At 42.2% G+C, this 22,220-nt stretch overlaps 1 pseudogene across 1 annotated transcript in view; it reads left to right on the top strand.

Annotated features, from left to right (window-relative positions):
• The first annotated feature begins 10,313 nt into the window (after positions 1-10,313).
• The window catches only part of LOC311150525 (MAGUK p55 subfamily member 7-like), a 35,941-nt pseudogene continuing 24,034 nt past the window's right edge, over positions 10,314-22,220 (top strand). The window contains exons 1-5 of the transcript in view: positions 10,314-10,341; positions 12,349-12,467; positions 12,803-12,880; positions 15,721-15,801; positions 21,939-22,073. The product of the transcript in view is annotated as an MAGUK p55 subfamily member 7-like (transcript). The remainder of the gene's footprint in view (positions 10,342-12,348; positions 12,468-12,802; positions 12,881-15,720; positions 15,802-21,938; positions 22,074-22,220) is intronic.

Genomic DNA, 22,220 nt, shown 5'->3' with positions numbered 1-22,220 from the left:
ATGTCAAATCTGCTAAATTGCAAACATTTAGCCTATTTTATCCACTTGGTGGCAGTAATACCATATAACAGAACATGTTTTCAGACCATAGCGGTTTTATTTTCTTTTTCTACTCCATTAAAGGCCCAATGCAGCCATTTTTATATCAATATCAAATAATTTATGCGTAACAGTTAAGTACCTTACTGTGATTGTTTTCAATCAAAATGTTCAAAAAGAAACAAAAATAGCTTCTTAGCAAGAGCAGTTTCTCAAGCAATAATTTTGTTAGGACTGTCTGGGTGTGGTCTGAGTGTGGAAGGGAAAACCGAAAACTAGTTGTTATTGGCAGAGAAGTTTGTAGCTCTCTTTCTTATTGGTCTATTAGCTAATTCACTGCCTGGTGATGTCACCAGTCAAGGCCAAAACTCCATCCCACCAAAACAAGCTAAAATTTCAGACAGTCTTTTCAAACAGCTCTTACACCAAAAGGGCATTATCATCACTTTCACAATTTCACAGTATTATTTCAACCTCATAGTGTGGAAATATATATAAAACACAGGAACATAAAGTTTCTGACTGCACTGGGCCTTTAAGATTGTTGGACACTAGAATGAAATACTGTGAACAAGACAGACAGAACAGTTTCAGTGTATGCTCCAGTAATTCTAGTCTCTTATACTAGGTGAGATCATAATTCTGTTGTCCTTTGTTTAGGAAGGCATGCCAGCCACAGTCCAAGTTGGTCAACCAGTACATATTTAATACATTTGTGAGGCAGCCAATTGATAATAAAAAAAGGACTTGCCTTGATAGAGAATGAATGGATGAGTGAATACAGCCCAATCTCACTACAGTATGCAGATATAAACATTATCACATTGCAGTGCTATTTTCCAATTATGGAAAAGATATAGAAGAATTTAACAAGATTCTTATATGTTCTACCTGGAACTTGCAAGTAACAAAATATGGCAGCAAATACACTTAGAAGATTCATAGAAGATTCTTGTAATATCTGACTTATATGGGTGGTTACCATTTAGACATAACAGAAATGTTGAATGTATTGTATAAAAAAAACATACAGTGAGGGAAAAAAGTATTTGATCCCCTGCTGATTTTGTATGTTTGCCCACTGACAAAAAAATGATCAGTCTATACTTTTAATGGTAGGTTTATTTGAACAGTGAGAGACAGAATAACAACAACAAAAATCCAGAAAAACGCATGTCAAAAATGTTATAAATTGATTTGCATTTTATTGAGGGAAATAAGTATTTGACCCCCTCTCAATCAGAAAGATTTCTGGCTCCCAGGTGTCTTTTAGACAGGTAACGAGCTGAGATTAGGAGCACACTCTTAAAGGGAGTGCTCCTAATCTCAGCTTTTTACCTGTATAAAAGACACCTGTCCACAGAAGCAATCAAACAATCAGATTCCAAACTCTCCACCATGGCCAAGACCAAAGAGCTCTCCAAGGATGTCAGGGACAAGATTGTAGACCTACACAAGGCTGCAATGGGCTACAAGACCATCGCCAAGCAGATTGGTGAGAAGGTGACAACAGTTGGTGCGATTATTCGCAAATAGAAGAAACACAAAATAAATTGTCAATCTCCCTCGGCCTGGGGCTCCATACAAGATCTCACCTCGTGGAGTTGTAATGATCATGAGAACGGTGAGGAATCAGCTCAGAACTACACGGGAGGATCTTGTCAATGATCTCAAGGCAGCTGGGACCATAGTCACCAAGAAAACAATTGGTAACACATTACGCAGTGAAGGACTGAAATCCTGCAGCGCCCGCAAGGTCCCCATGCTCAAGAAAGCACATATACAGGCCCGTCTGAAGTTTGCCAATTAACATCTGAATGATTCAGAGGAGAACTGGGTGAAAGTGTTGTGGTCAGATGAGACCAAAATCGAGCTCTTTGGCATCAACTCAACTCGCCGTGTTTGGAGGAGGAGGAATGCTGCCTATGACCCCAAGAACACCATCCCCACCGTCAAACATGGAGGTGGAAACATTATGCTTTGGGGGTGTTTTTCTGCTAAGGGGACAGGACAACTTCACCGCATCAAAGGGACGATGGACGGGGTCATGTACCGTCAAATCTTGGGTGAGAACCTCCTTCCCTCAGCCAGGGCATTGAAAATGGGTTGTGGATGGGTATTCCAACATGACAATGACCCAAAACACACAGCCAAGGCAACAAAGGAGTGGCTCAAGAAGAAGCACATTAAGGTCCTGGAGTGGCCTAGCAAGTCTCCAGACCTTAATCCCATAGAAAATCTGTGGAGGGAGCTGAAGGTTCGAGTTGCCAAACGTCAGCCTCGAAACCTTAATGACTTGGAGAAGATCTGCAAAGAGGAGTGGGACAAAATCCCTCCTGAGATGTGTGCAAACCTAGTGGCCAACTACAAGAAACATCTGACCTCTATGATTGCCAACAAGGGTTTTGCCACCAAGGACTAAGTCATGTTTTGCAGAGGGGTCAAATACCTATTTCCCTCATTAAAATGTAAATCAATTTATAACATTTTTGACATGCGTTTTTCTGGATTTTTGTTGTTGTTATTCTGTCTCTCATTGTTCAAATAAACCTACCATTACAATTATAGACTGATCATGTCTTTATCAGTGGTCAAACATACAAAATCAGCAGGGGATCAAATACTTTTTTCCCTCACTGTACAAGAGCCATGTAAGCTAAGCCTTCTAAGGCAGAGCCGGCTCCAGGCATAAGCGACATAATCATTTTTGGGGGGAATTCAGTCGGGGTATCAACTTACTGTTGAGAGTTAGAATAGTAGAATACACAAGTTGCATATCAAAGCTGGGCTTGGTTAAAACCCTGGATGGGAGACCAAAGGCATAGCTGTAGATAAATCAACTGTCCAGTAAGAGCCCAGCCTTAACCATGGAAACTCATAACTGAAAATGAAAATGTATATACAAATATTTTAATTTTCTTATAGAAATTGTCATGTTTTTTTATATGTTGACTTATAAAAGAGAATGTGAAACCTATAAAGAATGCATTTCTTTTGTAGAGGTTACATTCCCAGAACATACTCAGTACATAAACTTTTCTTATAATCTAGCCTTTAGGGGGCCCTATGCGAGATTTGGTTGGGGGGCCTCCCACCATTTTCGTGGCCAGCCTCTTGACGGTGGAGAGAAACATTTTAGTTTTAAAGTTAATTTCCTGCAATTCTACACATTATGCAATGGGGCGGAGAGAAAACGTTGCAATTTTATAACACATTTCATGCAATTCTACTCATTTTCCATGGGGAAGAGATCTTTTTTTGCATTTTAAAGCAAAACATTGTTACCTGAAATGGCTAATTGAGTGACTGTCAGTGACTGATACAACAGACAAAAACTGCTGATGAACAACCACATTTCGAAATTGCACCTGGTGTATTCTACTATTCTTACTCTCAATAGTAAGTTGGGAGTCCTCCCCCCCCCCCCCCCCTCCTATAATATTCATAGACGACTCATATAATTCATATATTTTGTCTCAAATATGTCATATTATATATTTGTAGGAAATGCACCACAATCATTCAATTGTGTATGTCAAATAAGGTATATAAGGTAGTGCTTTACATTCATACCCATATACAGTGTTGAAAATTTGGGCACTAATAAGCTCCTATGTAGTGGTTGTACAGTATGCTATACATGACATCAGAGCTCGGGCTCTGCGCTTCACAGCGCTGTGTGGGTTTTGACTGACAGCTGATCTGAATTTGATCACGAGCAACAAGAAGTTGCCCCAATCCCTCCTGGTAATTAGGCAACTTTTGCAAATGTTTTGTTGTCTGAGTGAGGGAAATGCTGTAAATTAAGATGGCTCGATATATTTTGAAAGATGATACGCTGAGGATTATAATAAATACAGCTTTGATGTCATAAAAGCAAGCCAAACACCCATGAATCCAAATGTGCTCTTCACATTTCCAAATCATAAAACTCATGTCATATACAGTGTCAACATTTCTGATCACTATGTTTGATGTACAGTTAAAAGATTACCCTGGGTTGTTCTGAACCAAATGAGCATATGTTTGTTTTATTGTGTCGAAAATTTGCTGCGGCACATGCACCTGAATGCACTCATGACTCCTTTCTAAGCGAACCACAATTAATATTTGTTTCTCTTAATTGCCTTGTGAAAGCCTAACACTGTAATGTTGTATTTTGCAGGGCCTTCAAAAAGTATTCATACCCCTTGACTTATTCCACATTTTGTTGTGTGACAGCCTGAATTCAAAATGGATTAAATTGAAACATTTTCTCACCCATCTACACACAATACCCCATAATGACAAAGTGAAATTTTAGCTAATTTATTGAAAATGAAATACATAAATATCTATTTTACATAAGTATTCACACCCCTGAGTCAATACATTGTAGAAGCACCTTTGGCAGCGATTACAGCTGTGAGTCTTTCTGGGTAAGTCTCTAAGAGCTTTTCACACCTGGATTGTGCAACATTTGCCCATAATTATTTTAAAAATTCTTCAAGCTCTGTCAAACTGGTTGTTGATCATTGCTAGACAACCATTTCCAGGTCATAGATTTTCAAGTAGATTTAAGTCAAAACGGTAACTCGGCCACTCAGGAACATTCACTGTCTTCTTGGTAAGCAACTCCAGTGTAGATTTGGCCTTTTGTTGTAGGCTATTATCCTGCTGAAAGGTGAATTCATCTCCCAGTGTCTGGTGGAAAGCAGACTGAACCAGGTTTTCCTTTAAGATTTTTCCTGTGTTTAGCTCCATTCCATTTCTTTCTTTTTCTGGAAAAACTCCCTGTCCTTAACAATTACAAGCATACCCATAATATGATGCAGCCACCACTATACTTGAAATTATGGAGAGTGGAACTCAGTAATGTGTTGTATTGGATTTTCCCCAAACATAACACTTTGTATTCAGGACAAAAAGTAAATAGCTTTGTCACATTTTTTTGCAGTATTACTTTAGTGCCTTCTTGCAAACAGGATGCATGTTTTGGAATATTTTTATTCTGTACAGTCAGTGGCGATTTTAGTATGTAAATCTTGGTAGATGCATGCCAGCAAAGCCACTACACAACACAACACTAAACAATACATTAATTGCACAATGACGGTGACAAACGGTACCCACAAACTGTTAGGGCCTACATAAAGCTGTCCCAACAGCAGAGCTTTCTTTTCAGCACCATGGAGTGAATCCTTACCACTGCTACACCTGGCTATCAGTGGAGCCTTGGCTGGCAGCGAAACAGTTCATTCAGCCTCATTTACTGCCTTAAAAAAAACACAGCTGATATGGGTGACTTGCTTAAACAAATGTGGTTTCTACTGACAGTTGAGATGTACAAACTATGGCATAAGGGGACGACGAGCGGATAAGAGGCAATCTGTAATTTTGATTAAGACATTAATGAGCGAGCTAGGACGGACGTAGTCAATATAACTATTTTTTCAGCACTTTTGAAATGTACAGCGACAGAAGTCAGAACATGGGCCGTTCTTACAGTATTCTCCCTGTACACCAAGTCAGAACCGTAGGATAAATAAAGGGGGCATATAAGCAGACAATGAAAGCTCTTACAATATTCGATGATTACATTTCTCTAAAACAGACATGTGCACCACCAAGTCAGAACAGTAGGCTAAGTTATTAGGGGGAAAGGGACCAAAATATTAGGGTGAGGCACATGGGCTACTAACAGCTTACTACACCACATACACTTAGTATTACTTTCTGGCATATTTCATAATTTATGCAGCAGCATACAATACATTTTTGGACTCACCTTGTTGTGCTGTGCTCACTTGAACAGGAAGGTGGCGCGGCGGTCCTTGTGGGCAAATTTTGTCATCAAACTTTGTAATCAAAGTCTGTCATTCTCTGGATTTAAAGTGCTTTCAAGACAACTGGGAACTCTGAAAAAAACAAGGTCGAATCATGACGTCAGTGATCTTCAGGTCGGAGCTCTAGAAAGAGGCCTGAGTTCCCAACTTGGAATTCCGAGTTGGATAACCATTCAAAACGTATTTTCCCAGTCGGTGCTCGTTTTTTTCAGAGTTCCCCCTCACTGAAGTCTGAGATTTCCCACGAACCCACTCCACTGAATAGCAGGCTAGTGATTGCTTTGCAACAATTAGCCACTGATTCCTTCCAAACCACTCATTGTTGAATTTTCGATTCCCAACTTGTTGTGTAATGTTTATGTCCAATGGCCGATGAGCACCGATACGTTTTATCTATAATTTCTCTTCATATGACAAGGATTGAAAAGGATTTGCGAGTAGATTGTTGACGTAATTCATGATGCTGACTGCTTGTCTAGCTTACTAGGTACGATTTTGAAAGTATGATGTTGACATGATCAGTCCAGTCAAAGCTACGGTAGATATAACGTGATTTGACGTAATTTTATCTGTGGTCAATGACCTTGAGCCTTCTTGGATGGGTACTTCTAATGTAACTCTATGGCAGCACCCAAGGGTCTTGAATTTTCGAGCTCTCCCCATAGATTTTGCGGTGACGTAGTGTCCCCATGAGTGACAGAACACTGAGTCAAACACGGTGCAACTAGAGAACATTACCAGCCCCTATGCTCCGTATTTTCCGCTGGCTGCCCCACCACCACAGAAAGCACTGAGCTAGGCTGAAACAACAGCATTTGGTGCTGCCTTACTCAAGAAAGCAAAAAAGAGACCATGTTTGTATGTGGCTTTATTAACTCAATGTTTTTTTTATTATTTTTTTTTACATTGTTTGCAAACTGATATGTGACAAGTATTAATGACAAAATAACATGCAAAACAGGCAAAAAAAAGAAGATATATATATATATTATTTTTTTGGAGCTAAACAGGTGGGGCTCAAACCAGATGTGGTTCTGCCCCACCTTACCTGAATGATGGGTCAGCACTGTGTACAGGCTTCCTTCTTTTCACTCTGTCAATTAGGTCAGTATTGTGGAGTAACTACAATGTTGTTGATCAATCCTCAGTTTTCTCCTATCACAGCCATTAAACTCTGTAAGTGTTTTAAAGTCACCATTGGCCTCATGGTGAAATCCCGGAGCGGTTTCCTTCCTCTCCGGCAACTGAGTTAGGAAGGACGCCTGTACCTTTGTAGTAACTGGGTGTATTGATATACCATCCAAAGTGTAATTAATAACTTCACCATGCTCAAAGAGATATTTAACGTCAGCTTTTTTTTACCCATCTACCAATAGGTACCCTTCTTTGCGAGGCATTAGAAAACCTCCCTGGTTTTGTGGTTGACTCTGTGTTTGAAATTCACTTCTCGACTGAGGGACCTTACAGATAATTGTATGTGTGGGGTACAGAGGTGAGGTAGTCATTCAAAAATCATGTTAAACACCATGCAACTTATTATGTGACTTGTTAAGCACATTTTTACTCCTGAACTTATTTAGGCTTGCCATAACAAAGGGGTTAAATACTTATTGACTCAAGACATTTCAGCGTTTCATTTTGTATACATTTGTAAAAATTTCGAGAAACTTAATTCCACTTTGACATTATGGGGTATTGTGTGTAGGCCAGTGACAAATCTCAATTTAATCAATTTTAAATTCAGGCTGTAACACAGCAAAATGTTTAAAAAAAAGTCAAAGGGTGTGAATACAATTTTTGGATTGCGTTAACAACAACAGTAATTGTATGATGATGGGGATGCAGGGTTGTGTTCCAAACAAAATTACTACAATTGTACTTGCTGTAGTTCCTCAATGGCACAGCTAGGAGAGCTCAAAAAAGTACCTTATTGGTCTTGGCCATAGTGGAGTTTGGAGTGTGACTGTTTGAGGTTGTGGACAGGTGTCTTTTATGCTGATAACAAGTTCAAACAGGTGCCATTAATACAGGTAACGAGTGGAGGACAGAGGAGCCTCTTAAAGAAGAAGTTACAGGTCTGTGAGAGCCAGAAATCTTGCTTGTTTGTAGGTGACCAAATACTTATTTTCCACCATAATTAGCAAATAAATTCATTAAAAATCCTACATTGTGATTTTCTGGGGGAAAAAATCTAATTTTGTCTGTCATAGTTGGCGTGTACCTATGATGAAAATTACAGGCCTCTCTCATCTTTTTAAGTGGGAGAACTTGCACAATTGGTGGCTGACTAAATACTTTTTTCCCCCACTGTAGTTGAAGACTATTCTTTGAGTCATAAAAGTGTATTGAAATTGTGGCCACTTGGAGACACCAGTTAGTCATATTACTCAAACTCTTGTATTTGTTGTTGTTTTATGTTGCGACTACCCCACATTTTCCAGGAATAGTCTTATCATGTTACTGAATGTATGCAGAGTATATTTTTCTGATTTCGTTATCAACAAATGCATCGGAAAGTACAGTAAATGTAAAATGCACATAAATCAACAGTGTAATGTTTGGATTCAGTCTTGTCAGGTTAACTGTTGTGTACTCACCTTTGGTCTAATATTTTTCCCATTATCTCAAACTGTTCCCTTTCAATTGCTACAATGGTTATGCATATGGTTTTCATATTTCTTCTGTAAGAAACATTTACATTTAGCCCTGTCCATATACAGTGCATTCGGAAAGTATTCAGACCCCTTGACTTTTTCCACATTTTGTTACGTTACAGCCTTATTATAAAATGGATTAAATAAAAAATAGTCCTCATGAATCTACACACAATACCCCATAATGACAAAGTGAAAACAGGTTTTTAGAAGTTTTTGCAAACGTATAAAAATAACAATAACAGAAATACCTTATTTTACATAAGTATTCAGACACTTTGCTATGAGACTCGAAATTCAGCTCAGGTGCATCCTGTTTCCATTGATCATCCTTGAGATGTTTCTACAACTTGATTGGAGTCCACCTGTAGTAAATTAAATTGATTGGACATGATTTGGAAAGGCACACACCTGTCTATATAAGGTCCCAAGGTTGACAGTGCATGTCATAGCAAAAACCAAGCCATGAGGTCGAAGGAATTGTCCGTAGAGCTCTGAGACAGGATTGTGTCGAGCGACAGATTTGGGGAAGGGTACCAAAACATGTGCAGCATTGAAGGTTCCCAAGAACACAGTGGCCTCCATCATTCTTAGATGGAAGATGTTCGGAACCACCAAGACTCTTCCTAGAGCTGGCCGCCCGGCCAAACTGAGCAATCGGGGAGAAGGGCCTTGGTCAGGGAGGTGACCAAGAACCCAATGGTCACTCTGACAGGGCTCCTTATAGTTCCTTTGTGGAGATAGGAGAACCTTCCAGAAGGACAACCATCTCAGCACTCCACCAATCAGGCCTTTATGGTAGAGTGGCCAGACGGAAACCACTCCTCAGTAAAAGGCACATGACAGCCCGCTTGGAGTTTGCCAAAAGGCACCTAAAGGACTTTCAGATCATGAGAAACAAGATTCTCTGGTCTGATGAAACCAAAATGGAACTCTTTGGCCTGAATGCGAAGCGTCACATCTGGAGGAAACCTGGCACCATCCCTATGGTGACGCATGGTGGTGGCAGCAAAATGTTGTGGGGATGTTTTTCAGCGGCAGGGACTGGGAGACTAGTCAGGATCGAGGGAAAGATGAACGGAGCAAAGTACAGAGAGATCCTTGATGAAAACCTGCTCCAGAGCGCACAGGACCTCGACCCTAAACACACAGCCAAGACAACGCAGGAGTGGCTTCGGGACATGTCTCTGAATGTTGTTGAGTGGCCCAGCCAGAGCCCGGACTTGAACCCGATCGAGTGTCTCTGGAGAAACCTGAAAATAGCTGTGCAGCAACACTCCCCATCCAACCTGACAGAGATTGAGAGGATCTGTAGAGAAGAATGGGAAAAACTCTCTAAATACAGGTGTGCCAAGCTTGTAGCATCATACCCAATAAGACTCGAGGCTGTAATCACTGCCAAAGGTGCTTCAATAAAGTACTGAGTAAAGGGTCTGAATACTTATGTAAATGTGATATTTCAGTTGTTTATTTTTAATACATTTGCAAAAATGTATAAAAACGAGTTTTTGCTTTGTCATTATGGGGTATTGTGCGTAGATTGATAGGGGAAAAAACAATTTCATCCATTTTAAATTCAGGCTGTAACGTAACAAAATGTGGAAAAAGTCAAGGGGTCTGAATTCTTTCCGAATGCACTGTAGGCCAATTCCCACAGGTGTAAAGGGTTAACACATAAATATATACAAATACACAACTGACATATAAGGAAAAATCTTACCAGGAATAATCTTACCAGATTAGATTACTTATTAGATATTTTATTTTTCGATATGTGTTTCCACAGACAAGGAGTATGCTGAGTCTTTCTATTGGACCAGAAGGTACGTTTGGAGGTGTGTGTTTGTCTGATGGAGCGACCTGCACAGCATGAGTATTCTCCCAAAAAGTCAGACCAGATCCGTCTTTGTAACTGAAATGGGCTAAAGGAAAGGAAGACATTGAAGACTATTTGGGTATGCTGAAATGTAGATGTGGAAGAGAGTCTGTTTGGGAATACCTTACATGGGCTCCCCTATTTGATGTTTTCACCACACCCTTGGTGTGACCTTTGACACCTCTGACTCATCCCTCATGACCCCTGACCTTGTCCTCTGACTGGTTATGTATGACCCTCCCACTGACCCTCTTGTAAATGGAGGGAGAGGAGCAGGTGGACTGCATCTGTGTGTATGTACAGTACCAGTCAAAAGTTTTAGAACACCTACTCATTCAAGGGTTTTTCTTTATTTTTACTATTTTCTACATTGTAGAATAATAGTGAAGACATCAACACTATGAAATAACACATATGGAATCATGTAGTAACCAAAAACTGTTAAACAAATCAAAATATATTTTATATTTGAGATTCTTCAAATAGACACCCTTTGCCTTACTGACAGCTTTGCACACTCTTGGCATTCTCTCAACCAGCTTCACCTGGAATGCTTTTCCAACAGTCTTGAAGGTGTTTCCACATATGCTGAGCACTTGTTGGCTGCTTTTCCTTCACTCTGCCATCCGACTCATCCCAAACCATCTCAATTGGGCTGAGGTCGGGGGATTGTGGAGGCCAGGTCATCTGATGCAGCACTCCATCACTCTCCTTCTTGGTAAAATAGCCCTTACACAGCCTGGAGGTGTGTTGGGTCATTGTCCTGTTGAAAAACAAATGATAGTCCCACTAAGCCCAAACCAGATGGGATGGCGTATTGCTGCAGAATGCTGTGGTAGCCATGCAGGTTAATTGTGCCTTGAATTCTAAATAAATCTCAGACAGTGTCACCAGCAAAGCACCCCCACACCATAACACCTTCTCCTCCATGCTTTATGGTGGGAACTACACATGCGGAGATCATCCGTTCACCCGCACCGCGTCTCACAAAGACTCGGCGGTTGGAACCAAAAATCTCAAATTTGGACTCCAGACCAAAGGACACATTTCCACCAGTCTAATGTCCATTGCTCGTGTTTCTTGGCCCAAGCAGGTCTCTTCTTCTGGTGTCCTTTAGTAATGGTTTCTTTGCAGCAATTCGACCATGAAGGCCTGATTCACACAGTCCCCTCTGAAAAGTTGATGTTGAAATTTGTCTGTGACTTGAACTCTGTGAAGCATTTATTTGGGCTGCAATTTCTGAGGCTGGTAACTCTAATGAACTTATCCTCTGCAGTAGAGGTAACTCTGGGTCTTCCAGTCCTGTGAGAGCCAGTTTCATCATAGCGCTTGATGGTTTTTGCGACTGTACTTGAAGAAACTTTCAAAGTTCTTGAAATGTTCTGTATTGACTGACCTTCATGTCTTAAAGTAATGATGGACTGTCATTTCTCTTTGCTTATTTGAGCTGTTCTTGCCATAATATGGACTTGGTCTTTTACCAAATAGGGCTATCTTCTGTATACCCCCCCTACCTTGTCACAATACAACTGATTGGCTCAAACTGATTAAGAAGGAAAGATATTCCACAAATCAACTTTTAAGAAAGCACACCTGTTAATTGAAATGCATTCCAGGTGACTACCTCATGAAGCTGGTTGAGAGAATGCCAAGAGTGTGCAAAGCTGTCATCAAGGCAAAGGATGGATATTTAAAGAATCTCAAATATAAAATATATTTTGATTTGTTTCACACTTATTTGGTTACTACATGATTCCATATGTGTTATTTCATAGTTTTGATGCCTTCACTATTATTCTACAATGTAGAAAACAGTAAAAAATTAAGAAAAACCCTTGAATGAGTAGGTGTGTCCAGACTTTTGACTGGTAGTGTATGTATGTGTGTGTGTGTGTATGTGTGTGTGTGTGTGTGTGCACATGTTTGTTGTGAACTCCTCTCTCCTCTACTTCAGGTGTGTTTGAACTGCTGTCCTTGGTGATCTCTGGGATGAAATCTATAATGGACAGAAATGAGGACTTTGCGTTTCTTAAAAGCATGATCATGGAAAGGAGATTCCATCTACTGGTCAAGGTGAAACTGGCTTTAACTACTGTGACGTCATGGCAATGCTACAGTTATGTAATGATATCTGAGAAAGTTTATCATGTACAATTACAGTATGTCATAGTGTGTAGCTATGGAAATGCAAGAGGGATGTACTGGGTAGTATTCACTAGGAACCAACCGGAAGCAAACGGGCCGAAACATGGAGGGACTACCTGAACATTTCCCTTGTTTCCTCGTTTTCTCTTGCGAAATGTTTTGCTGTGGTGTGCACTAATGAATACAACAGATGTACATCATTGGTGATGTACTGTAATAGTAACAACCAGTGTCATAGCCTGAATCTCTCTCCTTCTTCTCAGATCCACGCGAGGTTGAGGCGGTTTGGAAGAAGGAATCCTGTCCCGGTCCGGGATAACGCAAAGAGTCTGGCCTGTAACGTAAGTCTTTCTCTGTGCCTTCAGATGGATGGATGAATGGATGGATGGATATAAATATAGATAGATAAAGAGAGAGAGAGAGATATTTTAAATGATAAGTGTCCCCACATACAGTGCCTTGCAAAAGTATTCAGACCCCTTGGATTTCTTCACATTTTATTGTGTTAAAAAGTCAGATTAAAATTGATTTAATTGTCATTTTTGCTCAACAATCTATACAGAAAACTCTGTAATGTCGAAGTGTAAATCAACAATTATTTTGTATTTTTTATGGTTAATAACAAATGAATGACTAAAATATAGTTGTTGCATAAGTATTCAGCTCCCTGAGTCAATACATGTTAGAAACACCTTTGACATCGATTACAGCTGTTAGTCTTCTTGGGTAAAGTCTCTAAGAGCTTTACACACCTGGATTGTGCAATATTTGCCATTATTCTTTTCAAAATTCTTCAAGCTCTGTCAAGATGCTGGGGATCATGGCTAGACATAAATCATAAGTCTTGCCATAGATATTCAAGCAAATTTAGGGTGGCAGGTAGCTTAGTGGGTAAGAGCTTTGTGCCAGTAACTGAAAGGTCACTGGTTCTAATCCCTGAGCTGACTAGGTGAAAAATCTGTCGATGTGCCCTTAAGCAAGGCACTTAACCCTAATTGCTCCTGTAAGTCGCTCTGGATAAGAGCGTCTGCTAAATGACAAAATAAACTGTAATTTGGCCACTCAGGAACATTCACTGTCTTCTTGGTAAGCAACCCCAGTGCTTTGTGTTGTAGGTTATTGTCCTGCTGAATGGTAAATTCCTCTCCCAATCTCTGGTGTAAAGCAGACTGAAGCATGTTTTCTTCTAGTATTTTACCTGTGCTTAGCTCCGTCCGGTTTCTTTTTATCCTGAAAAACTCCTCAGTATTTGCCAATGTAAAGCATACCCATACCATGATGCAGCCACCACCATGCTTGAAAATAAGGAGGCAGTTGCTCAGTGATGTGTTGTGTTGGATTTTCCCCAAACATAAGGTTTCGCATTCAGGCCATTTAGCATTTCCTTGCAGTATTACTTTAGTGCCTTTGGAATATTCTGTATATTTGTATTCTTCTTTTCACTCTGTCATTTAGTTCATTATTGTGGAGTCACTACAATGTTGTTGATCCATCATCGGTTTTCTTCCATCACAGCCATTGAACTCTGTAGCTGTTTTAAAGTCACCTATGGCCTCATGGTAACATCCCTGAGCAATTTCTTTCCTGTCCTGCAGCTCAGTTCAGAAGGACGCCTGTCTGATTTGTTATTGTTACCCATCTACCAATCACTGCCCTTCTTTATGAGGCTTTCGAAAAGCTCCCTGGTCTTTGTATTTTAATCTGTGCTTGAAACGCAATACTTGACTGAGGGACCTTACAGATGCTGTATGTATTGGGGACAGAGGAAGGGTTAGTCATTCAAAATTCATGTCAACCTCTATTATTATTTATATATAAAATGTTGTTGAGCCACATTTTATTCCTGAACTAATTTAGGCTTGCCTAAACAAAGGGGCTGATAATATATTGTAGTTATGACTTTTTTTGTGTGTGAATTTTGTGTGTATTTTGTATAGATTGTTGACAGAAAAATTACAATTAAATTCATTTCAATCACACTTTGTAACAATAAAATGTGAAAAAATCGAAGGGGCCTAAATACTTTTTCATGACATCCATTGACTAAGCAACTATGACCAACCGAGGCAAAGCCTTGTTTTAAAGTGATATTATTTTACATATCTCTTCTATACAGAGTGAAATCATGGGGGACAGTTTTCAGCATTAAGGTGTTAAAATAATTTCACCCCAAGTGTAATGTTTCAGCTTTGAGGACTAGAATTAATGTCAACTCCATAAAGTGACACTGAGAATTCCCACTCTCCCATAATCCTCTACTTCACCCCTCCCCTTTAACTCTCAACCCTACTCCTTTGTCTTAAGTACCTTCTCCTTATCTCACTCCCCTACCCCACTGTTCTGTAGTATGTCCAATGTGGGCATCCGTATTTGTGTCTAACATGCGCAGAGTTCAGTAAATCGGTGGAAAAGATACAGTTACTGTCAGTACCCCCCGCCCCATTCCCTCTTTCCTTATGCCCTATCCTTGTTCCGCCTCCCATTCCCCTTACTCAAGGTCCTGTTAGACAGCCACTCCAGGCCTGGTTTAAATCATCAATGTCTACTGAAGGGGCCAAACCAAAGAGCTGTTTTTCTTCAAAATGGCTTCTGTTTGCTCACAGCGGAAAGTATTGACCTTCAGGCAGACTTACGGATTGTTTGGTTTGTGCACACAACATCTTGAAGCACACTCTTAGAAAAAAGGGTTCCAAAATGGTTCTTCGGCTGTCCCTATAGGAGAACCCTTTTTGGTTCCAGGTAGAACCCTTTTTGGTTCCAGGTAGAACTCTTTTGGGTTCCATCTAGAACCCTCTGTATAAAGGGTTCTACATGGAACTCAAAAGGGTTCTACCTGGAACCAAAAAGGGTTCTTCAAAGGGTTATCCTATGGGGACAGCCGAAGAACCCTTTTAGGTTCTAGATAGCACCTTTTTTTTCAAAGAATGTTGTGTTTTCCCTGGAGGCTGTTGCACTCTGCCTTGGATAAATCTATGGGGAAACATTGCAACTGTCTTGAAGCAATAAGTTACAACAGTATCACACTAGACATCTCACCACGAAACACACCATCCTCATTGTTATATCAGAGGCTGCATACTGTGTGTGTGTGTGTGTGTGTGTGTGTGTGTGTGTGTGTGTGTGTGTGTGTGTGTGTGTGTGTGTGTGTGTGTGTGTGTGTGTGTGTGTGTCTGTGTCATAGTTGGCTGAGGAGCTGTGGACTCAAGTGGCCAGTGCTGAATGTTCAGAGTTGATCAGCCTGCTGTCCAACCCACACATCAAGGTGAGTCTCCCATAAAGGATATGAACGTAAATAATGTCAGACTCTCTCATTCAGTCAAACACATGCCTCATTCCGTTTCTTTTAGAGACACACATTAAGGCCAGGCACCACACCCTAAAACTGTATTTCTTTCCCTTGATCATTTCACAATCAACTTTTACCAGAATGTGGACACAAATATAATACTTTTTGCTATTACAATTCTTCTGAAATATTGTATTAAAATATGCAAATTTGGTGATATCTCACAAAATAATGTATATACTGTATTTGCATATTACGCAAATACATTTTTCTGGACACTAGATTAAGTCAGCCTGAATATTTTACTTTCATATATTACACATAGCCGATTGTGGATAAATACATTTTTCATCTTTCTATCTGTAAAATACTAAAGAAAGGTATGTAAAATGCATTTTTGCAGCATTTCTCAGAAGAAAATGTCAACTAGAATAAAATGTGTACAATTGTTACAGGAGGGGGTTGCAGTTCCGGAGCGACCCACTAGGTGTCCTCCTCCGACAACCTTAGGCACCTCCTCACTCACAGTCTGGACTAATCATGATCCTACTGGTGTCAACTGGGGGCGGCAGGTAGCTTAGTGAAAAAAGGGCGGCAGGTAGCTTAGTGGTTAAGAGCGTTGTGCCAGTAACCGAAAGGTCGCTGGTTCTAATCCCCGAGCCGACTAGGTGAAAAATCTGTCGACGTGCTCTTGAGCAAGGCACTTAACCCTAATTGCTCTGGATAAGAGCGTCTGCTAAATGACCAATTATTGTTCACCTGTGTATTTTTGCCCTCTCTTGTGTTCCCTTGCTCAGTTTTCTCTGCTAGTTTCTCGATGCCAAGCAGTACGAATCAGTGTCTGATCGCGAGATGTATGTACAGGTACTTGAGAAGTGTTCTCCCTGTTTCATTGTTGTTTCAGTCGTAGTTAGTATTTCGTATTTTTGCTGTCAGCCTGTTTTTGGAGATCAATTTGCACCTCCTTTATTTTATCGTGATTTTATCCGTTATTTTGTATCCTGGCTTTGGGACCACCAGTAAAGATCCTTGTTTCACCATCTCTGCCTACTGCCTACTGTCTATTCTGCACTGCACCTGGGTCACACATCACACCAACCCTTACAGAAAACGGAGCAAATATGGACCCAGCGGAGGCAGCACAGTATCGTAGCGCATTGGCAATGCAGGGAGCTATACTGAACCAGCACAACCGCAGCCTGCAGCAGATAACCGAGAATCTCCGCCAGCTGACGATCGCCACGCAGAGCCGGGTGGACACCGACCAACGCCGGCAGCCGGTGGAGCAGAAGCCGCGGCAGCTGCGTCTCCAGTCTCGCCTGTGACATCGCGGGAACCCCGCCTACCACCTCCGGAGAGGTACGACGGATGTCCAGAGGGCTGCAGGGAATTCCTCACCCAGTGTTCCCTGGTATTCAACCTACAACCCTCCTCCTTCCCGACGGAGCAGGGCGGGGTGGCCTACATTATCACTTTAGTGACAGATCGGGCCCTTTCCTGGGCTACCGCGGAGTGGGAGAGTCAAACTCCGGCGTGCTCCGACTCCTACCAATTCACCCGGGAGCTACGCAAGGTGTTCGACATCTCTCCGCCTCCGTCCTGCTCTGGTCTCCACCGACCACTCATCAGCCCAAACCACCATCCCAGACCACCTACCAGTCCTCACCTCTTCCCCAGGTCCTGCACTCCGAACCACCTACCGCCCTAGCGGCGGTTGCCACCGGGTGGACGGCGGCTACAGTGTCAGTCACCGGCCCAGACCTGGCAGGCCTTCCCCGGGTGTATTGGGATCTAGGGGAGGTGTTTAGTAAGAGGCGTGCCAAGGGCTTACCTCCTCACAGGCCATACGACTGCACTATTGATCTCCTGCCGGGCGCCATGCCCACACGAGGGCAATTATTTTCCTTGTCCCAGCCGGAGACGCTGGCCATGAGGGAGTATATCGACGAGGCACTCCGTCCCTCAACCTCACCTGCGGGCGCGGGCTTCTTCTTCGTGGGGAAAAAGAATGGTGGGCAGTGGCCGTGCATTGATTAAGAACCGCTACCCACTCCCCCTGATGAAGACGGCATTCGAGTCATTGCAGGGAGCCCAGGTCTTCACCAAGCTGGACTTCCGAAATGCCTACAACCTGGTGAGGATTCGGGAGGGGGACGAGTGGAAGACGGCTTTTAACACACCCAGTGGGCATTATGAATACCAAGTCATGCCGTTCGGTCTAGCCAACGCACCTGCGGTGTTCCAGGCCTTGGTCAATGACGTGCTCCGGGACCTCCTCGACTACAGCGTCTTTGTGTATTTGGATGACATCCTAATATTTTCAAAGAACATGAGTGAACACCAGCAGCACGTTCGGCAGATCCTCCAACGCCTTCTCCATCACCAGCTCTACGTCAAGGTGGAGAAGTGCGTGTTCCACATGGAGACAGTCTCCTTCCTGGGGTTCATCTTCACCCAGGGGGACCTATGGATGGACCCAGCCAAGGTCAGCACGGTAGTGGATTGGCCCCAGCCCTCCTCCCTCAAGCAACTACAACGGTTTTTAGGGTTCACTCATTTTTATAGGTCGATTTATTCACAATTTTAGCTCCCTAGCCACTCCCCTGACAGCCCTCACCCAGACGAGCGTGCGCTCCTTTGCCTGGACCCCCGGAGGCGGGGAACGTATTCAATGCGCTTAAGCAGCGCTTTACATCGGCCCCGGTCCTAGGGCATCCTGATCTGTCCCTGCCGTTCATTGTGGAGGTGGATGCTTCAGACGTTGCGGTGGGAGCAATCCTGTCCCAGCGGTTCCTCACGGACGGTAAGACTCACCGGTTTTCGAAGGCTGCCCACTTCATTCCCCTTCTCAAACTCCCGTCGGCCTTGGAGACGGCTACATTGGTGGTGCAGCACGTTTTCCGGGTCCATGGCCTTCCCCAAGATGTGGTGTCGGATCGGGGCCCTCAGTTCGCCTCCAGGTTCTGGAAGACGTTCGCCACCTGCCTCTGCGCCTCCGTCAGCTTGTCTTCCGGCTTCCATCCCCGGTCGAACGGGAAGACGGAGCGGGTCAACCAGGATCTGGAGGGGGTGCTGAGGTGCTACGCCTCCAGCAACCCAGATATGCATCCCACGTTCCATGTGTCCCTCCTCAAGCCCGTCGCCACCTGTCCCCTGGGGGGGGGGAGCGACCCGCTAGGTGTCCTCCTCCGACAACCTTATTCACCTCTTCACTCACTGTCTGGACTAATCGTGATCCTGTGTATTTATTCCCTAGCAGAGAAAACTGAGCAAGGGAACACAAGGAAGTTAGTTAGTATTTCATATTTTTGCTGTCAGCCTGTTTTTGGAGACCAATTTGCTCCTCCTTTATTTTATCGTGACGAGTCCGTTATTTTGTATCCTGGCTTTGGGACCACCAGTTAAGATCCTTGTTTCACCATCTCTGCCTACTGCCTACTGTCTATCCTGCCCCACACCTGGGTCACACCTCACACCAACCCTTACATACAATATATCAACAATTCCCTATGTATACTATAAGTCTTAAGATAACCACACAAAATGTGGTGAATGCAGATTCTTCTGAGTCTGAAAAAAATTAGTTGGCCTGTGGGAAGAGTCTGACTTTAGGGAAATAGCAGTTAAAGACAAGGACACTGAATTTAGACTACCAAACGCCAAACACCTATTTAGACCCAATCACCATTGCTTCAAAGTAAGTTACTATATATAGTCCAGTTTATAACATTCTCTTTGAAATTAGCTTTTAAATTATGTGTGATTCAATGTAGTGAGCTTTGAAATGATGGATATATGTCCATTTAAAAGTGGTTACAATTCATGACATTTTGATGACTAACGAAAATATGCATTTTCATCAACTTTTTGACTTTTTAGTTTTTTAACTTTTTGAAAATACTAACATTAATGGACCAAAATACAGAAAATCTCCAAATTGATAAGTAGATGCAAAAATGTAATTTTAGCCTGTGGTGCCTGGCCTTAAAGTAATCTGTTCCTCCTGCCAATGTTATTGCATGCATGTAAACACACACATGCGCACGCGCACACACACACAAACACACCCACCCACACACACACACACACACCCGCCGCCCTTTCCACCCACACACACACACACAAACACACCCACCCACACACACACAAACACACCCACCCACACACACACACACCCGCCCACACGCACACGCACTTCCGCCCGCCCACCCACCCACCCACCCACACACACACACCCACCCACCCACACACACACACAACCTCTTCTGACTAATCAACAGGTGCTGTTTCAGTATAGCCTATAATTACTACTTACATGGCCCAATTCGTTGGGAGAAAAATGTATCCAGGCTTGAAATGTAGTTTTGTTTCCCCCTCCCTTCATCTGCCCTTTACACAAAGCTATTAACATCTTCAAATTAGCGTCATTAGCAGCAAAGGTAACATAACCAATCATGTTCATTATTGTCATTACAACTGCAGCCGGTCTGCATCGGGCAGAGAAAGAAACTGAGCGATTAAAGGGGAAATCTAGGATTGGTGCATACATTTTTGGACTTTTAAATTCAATATATATAGCAATTGATTCTTGAAGAATATAACCTGTTTGAATCCCAGATTGCCCTTTACTGCATGTGTTTCTATTCAATCCTATCGACTGCATCTCAGAAGCACTAATATTCTGGAATTGTTCGGTCTAATTACAAAGCAGACACACAGAGTGCCTGGTTTTCCAGGGCTGCAGTAGAGCTCCTTTATTAACGAGGGATTGTTGCCAGCCCAGGAGTGCGTCCCAAATGGCACCCTACTCCCTATGGGCCCTGATCAAAAGTAGTGCACTATATAGGGAACAAGGTGCCATTTGGGATGCAACCCAGGACTTCACTGCAGATTTATCTGGATAGCTTTAACGACCTGTTTGTTCCTGGCTCTCGCTTGGTGGCTCATACGTATGCTTGTTACTGTTAACGTTACTGGATTTTTTAACCTGTTATGAACTGACCAGTATTATATTGTATTGTATTGGCCTTTTAATTCTTATGACTATGGACAGATGTATCACAAACAGACAGATAGATAGATTAAAGTATGGATAGATATATGGATTCTTTCCTTCCTACCTGGACCGACCGCCACTAATACATACAGGGTGCAAAATTATTAACACCCTTGATTAAGATGAGCAAAAATAAAAGTATAAAATAAATAATTCAAATAATTGACGTGTGCTTAGGGTTATTGTCTTGCTGGAAGATTCACTTATGGCCAAGTTTCAGCCTTCTGGCAGAGGCAATCAGATTTTTGGCTAAAATATCTTCGTACTGGGTAAAGTTCTCGATGCCGTTGACCTTTACAAGGGCCCCGGGAACAGTGGAAGCGAAATAGCCCCATAACATCAAAAATCCACCACCATATTTTACAGTAGGTATGGGGTTATTTTCTGCTCATGCATTCTCATTTCCACACCGAATCCACCACTGGTGTGAGTGACCAAAGAGCTCTATTTTCATGTCATCCAACAAATGTAAACGCCTGGAGTTTGCTAAACGGCATTGGCACTTGGATTGGAAAGGGAAAGTGGGATACCTAGTCAGTTGTACAACTGAATGCATTCAACTGAAATGTGTCTTCCGCATTTAACCCAACCCCTCTGAATCAGAGAGGTGCGGAGGGCTGCCTTAATCGACATCCACGTCTTCGGCGCCCAACCGGTGCTTTGGTCAGATGACGTGAAAATAGTGCTCTTTGGCCATGCACACCAGTGGTAGGTTTGGCGTCGAAATGAGAATGCGTTTTAGAAAAAGGCTCAGTGCCGTTAACCTCGCAGGGTGAGGTATTGAAAGGTATTGAAAACAGGGGTGTCAATAATTTTGACCCCTACATTTTTGAGAAATACAAATATTACTTTTTAAACAAAACCTCTTTCTCTGAGCAACTGTATTAGTATAAAATAATATAACTTCCCAATTTTTTGAGCATACAATATAGCTCAGTATTTGAATTATTTATTTTATACAGTCATTTTTGCTCATCTTTATCAAGGGTGTCAGTAAATTCAAACCCCGCTGTATATGAAAAGCTACTCTCGCTGTTTTCTAATGTTCTCTGTCCAGGGCCTTCTCTCTGTTCACGACACAGTAGCACAGAAAGGTTATGACCCCGAGCTGCCACCCCTACCTGATGACATCGAGGAAGAGGATGAGGACTCTGTGAAGATTATAAGCCTGGTCAAAAGCCAGGAGCCACTGGTGAGTGGATCATGGGCGTAGGGATGAATCCTTAATTGAGATCTCTAGTTAGGATTGTGCTCATGCAGCCTGAAATCGGTGCCATACATGGGATATTTTACTTACATTTGTGCACCTCCATTTTGTGTAACATTTTGTTACGTTACG

This window comes from Coregonus lavaretus (assembly GCF_964263955.1).
Source record: "Coregonus lavaretus genome assembly, chromosome: 23".
NCBI classification, from domain to species: Eukaryota; Metazoa; Chordata; class Actinopteri; order Salmoniformes; family Salmonidae; genus Coregonus; species Coregonus lavaretus.
Note: the sequence above shows the minus strand (reverse complement) of the source record. Positions and strands in the feature narration are given on the sequence as shown.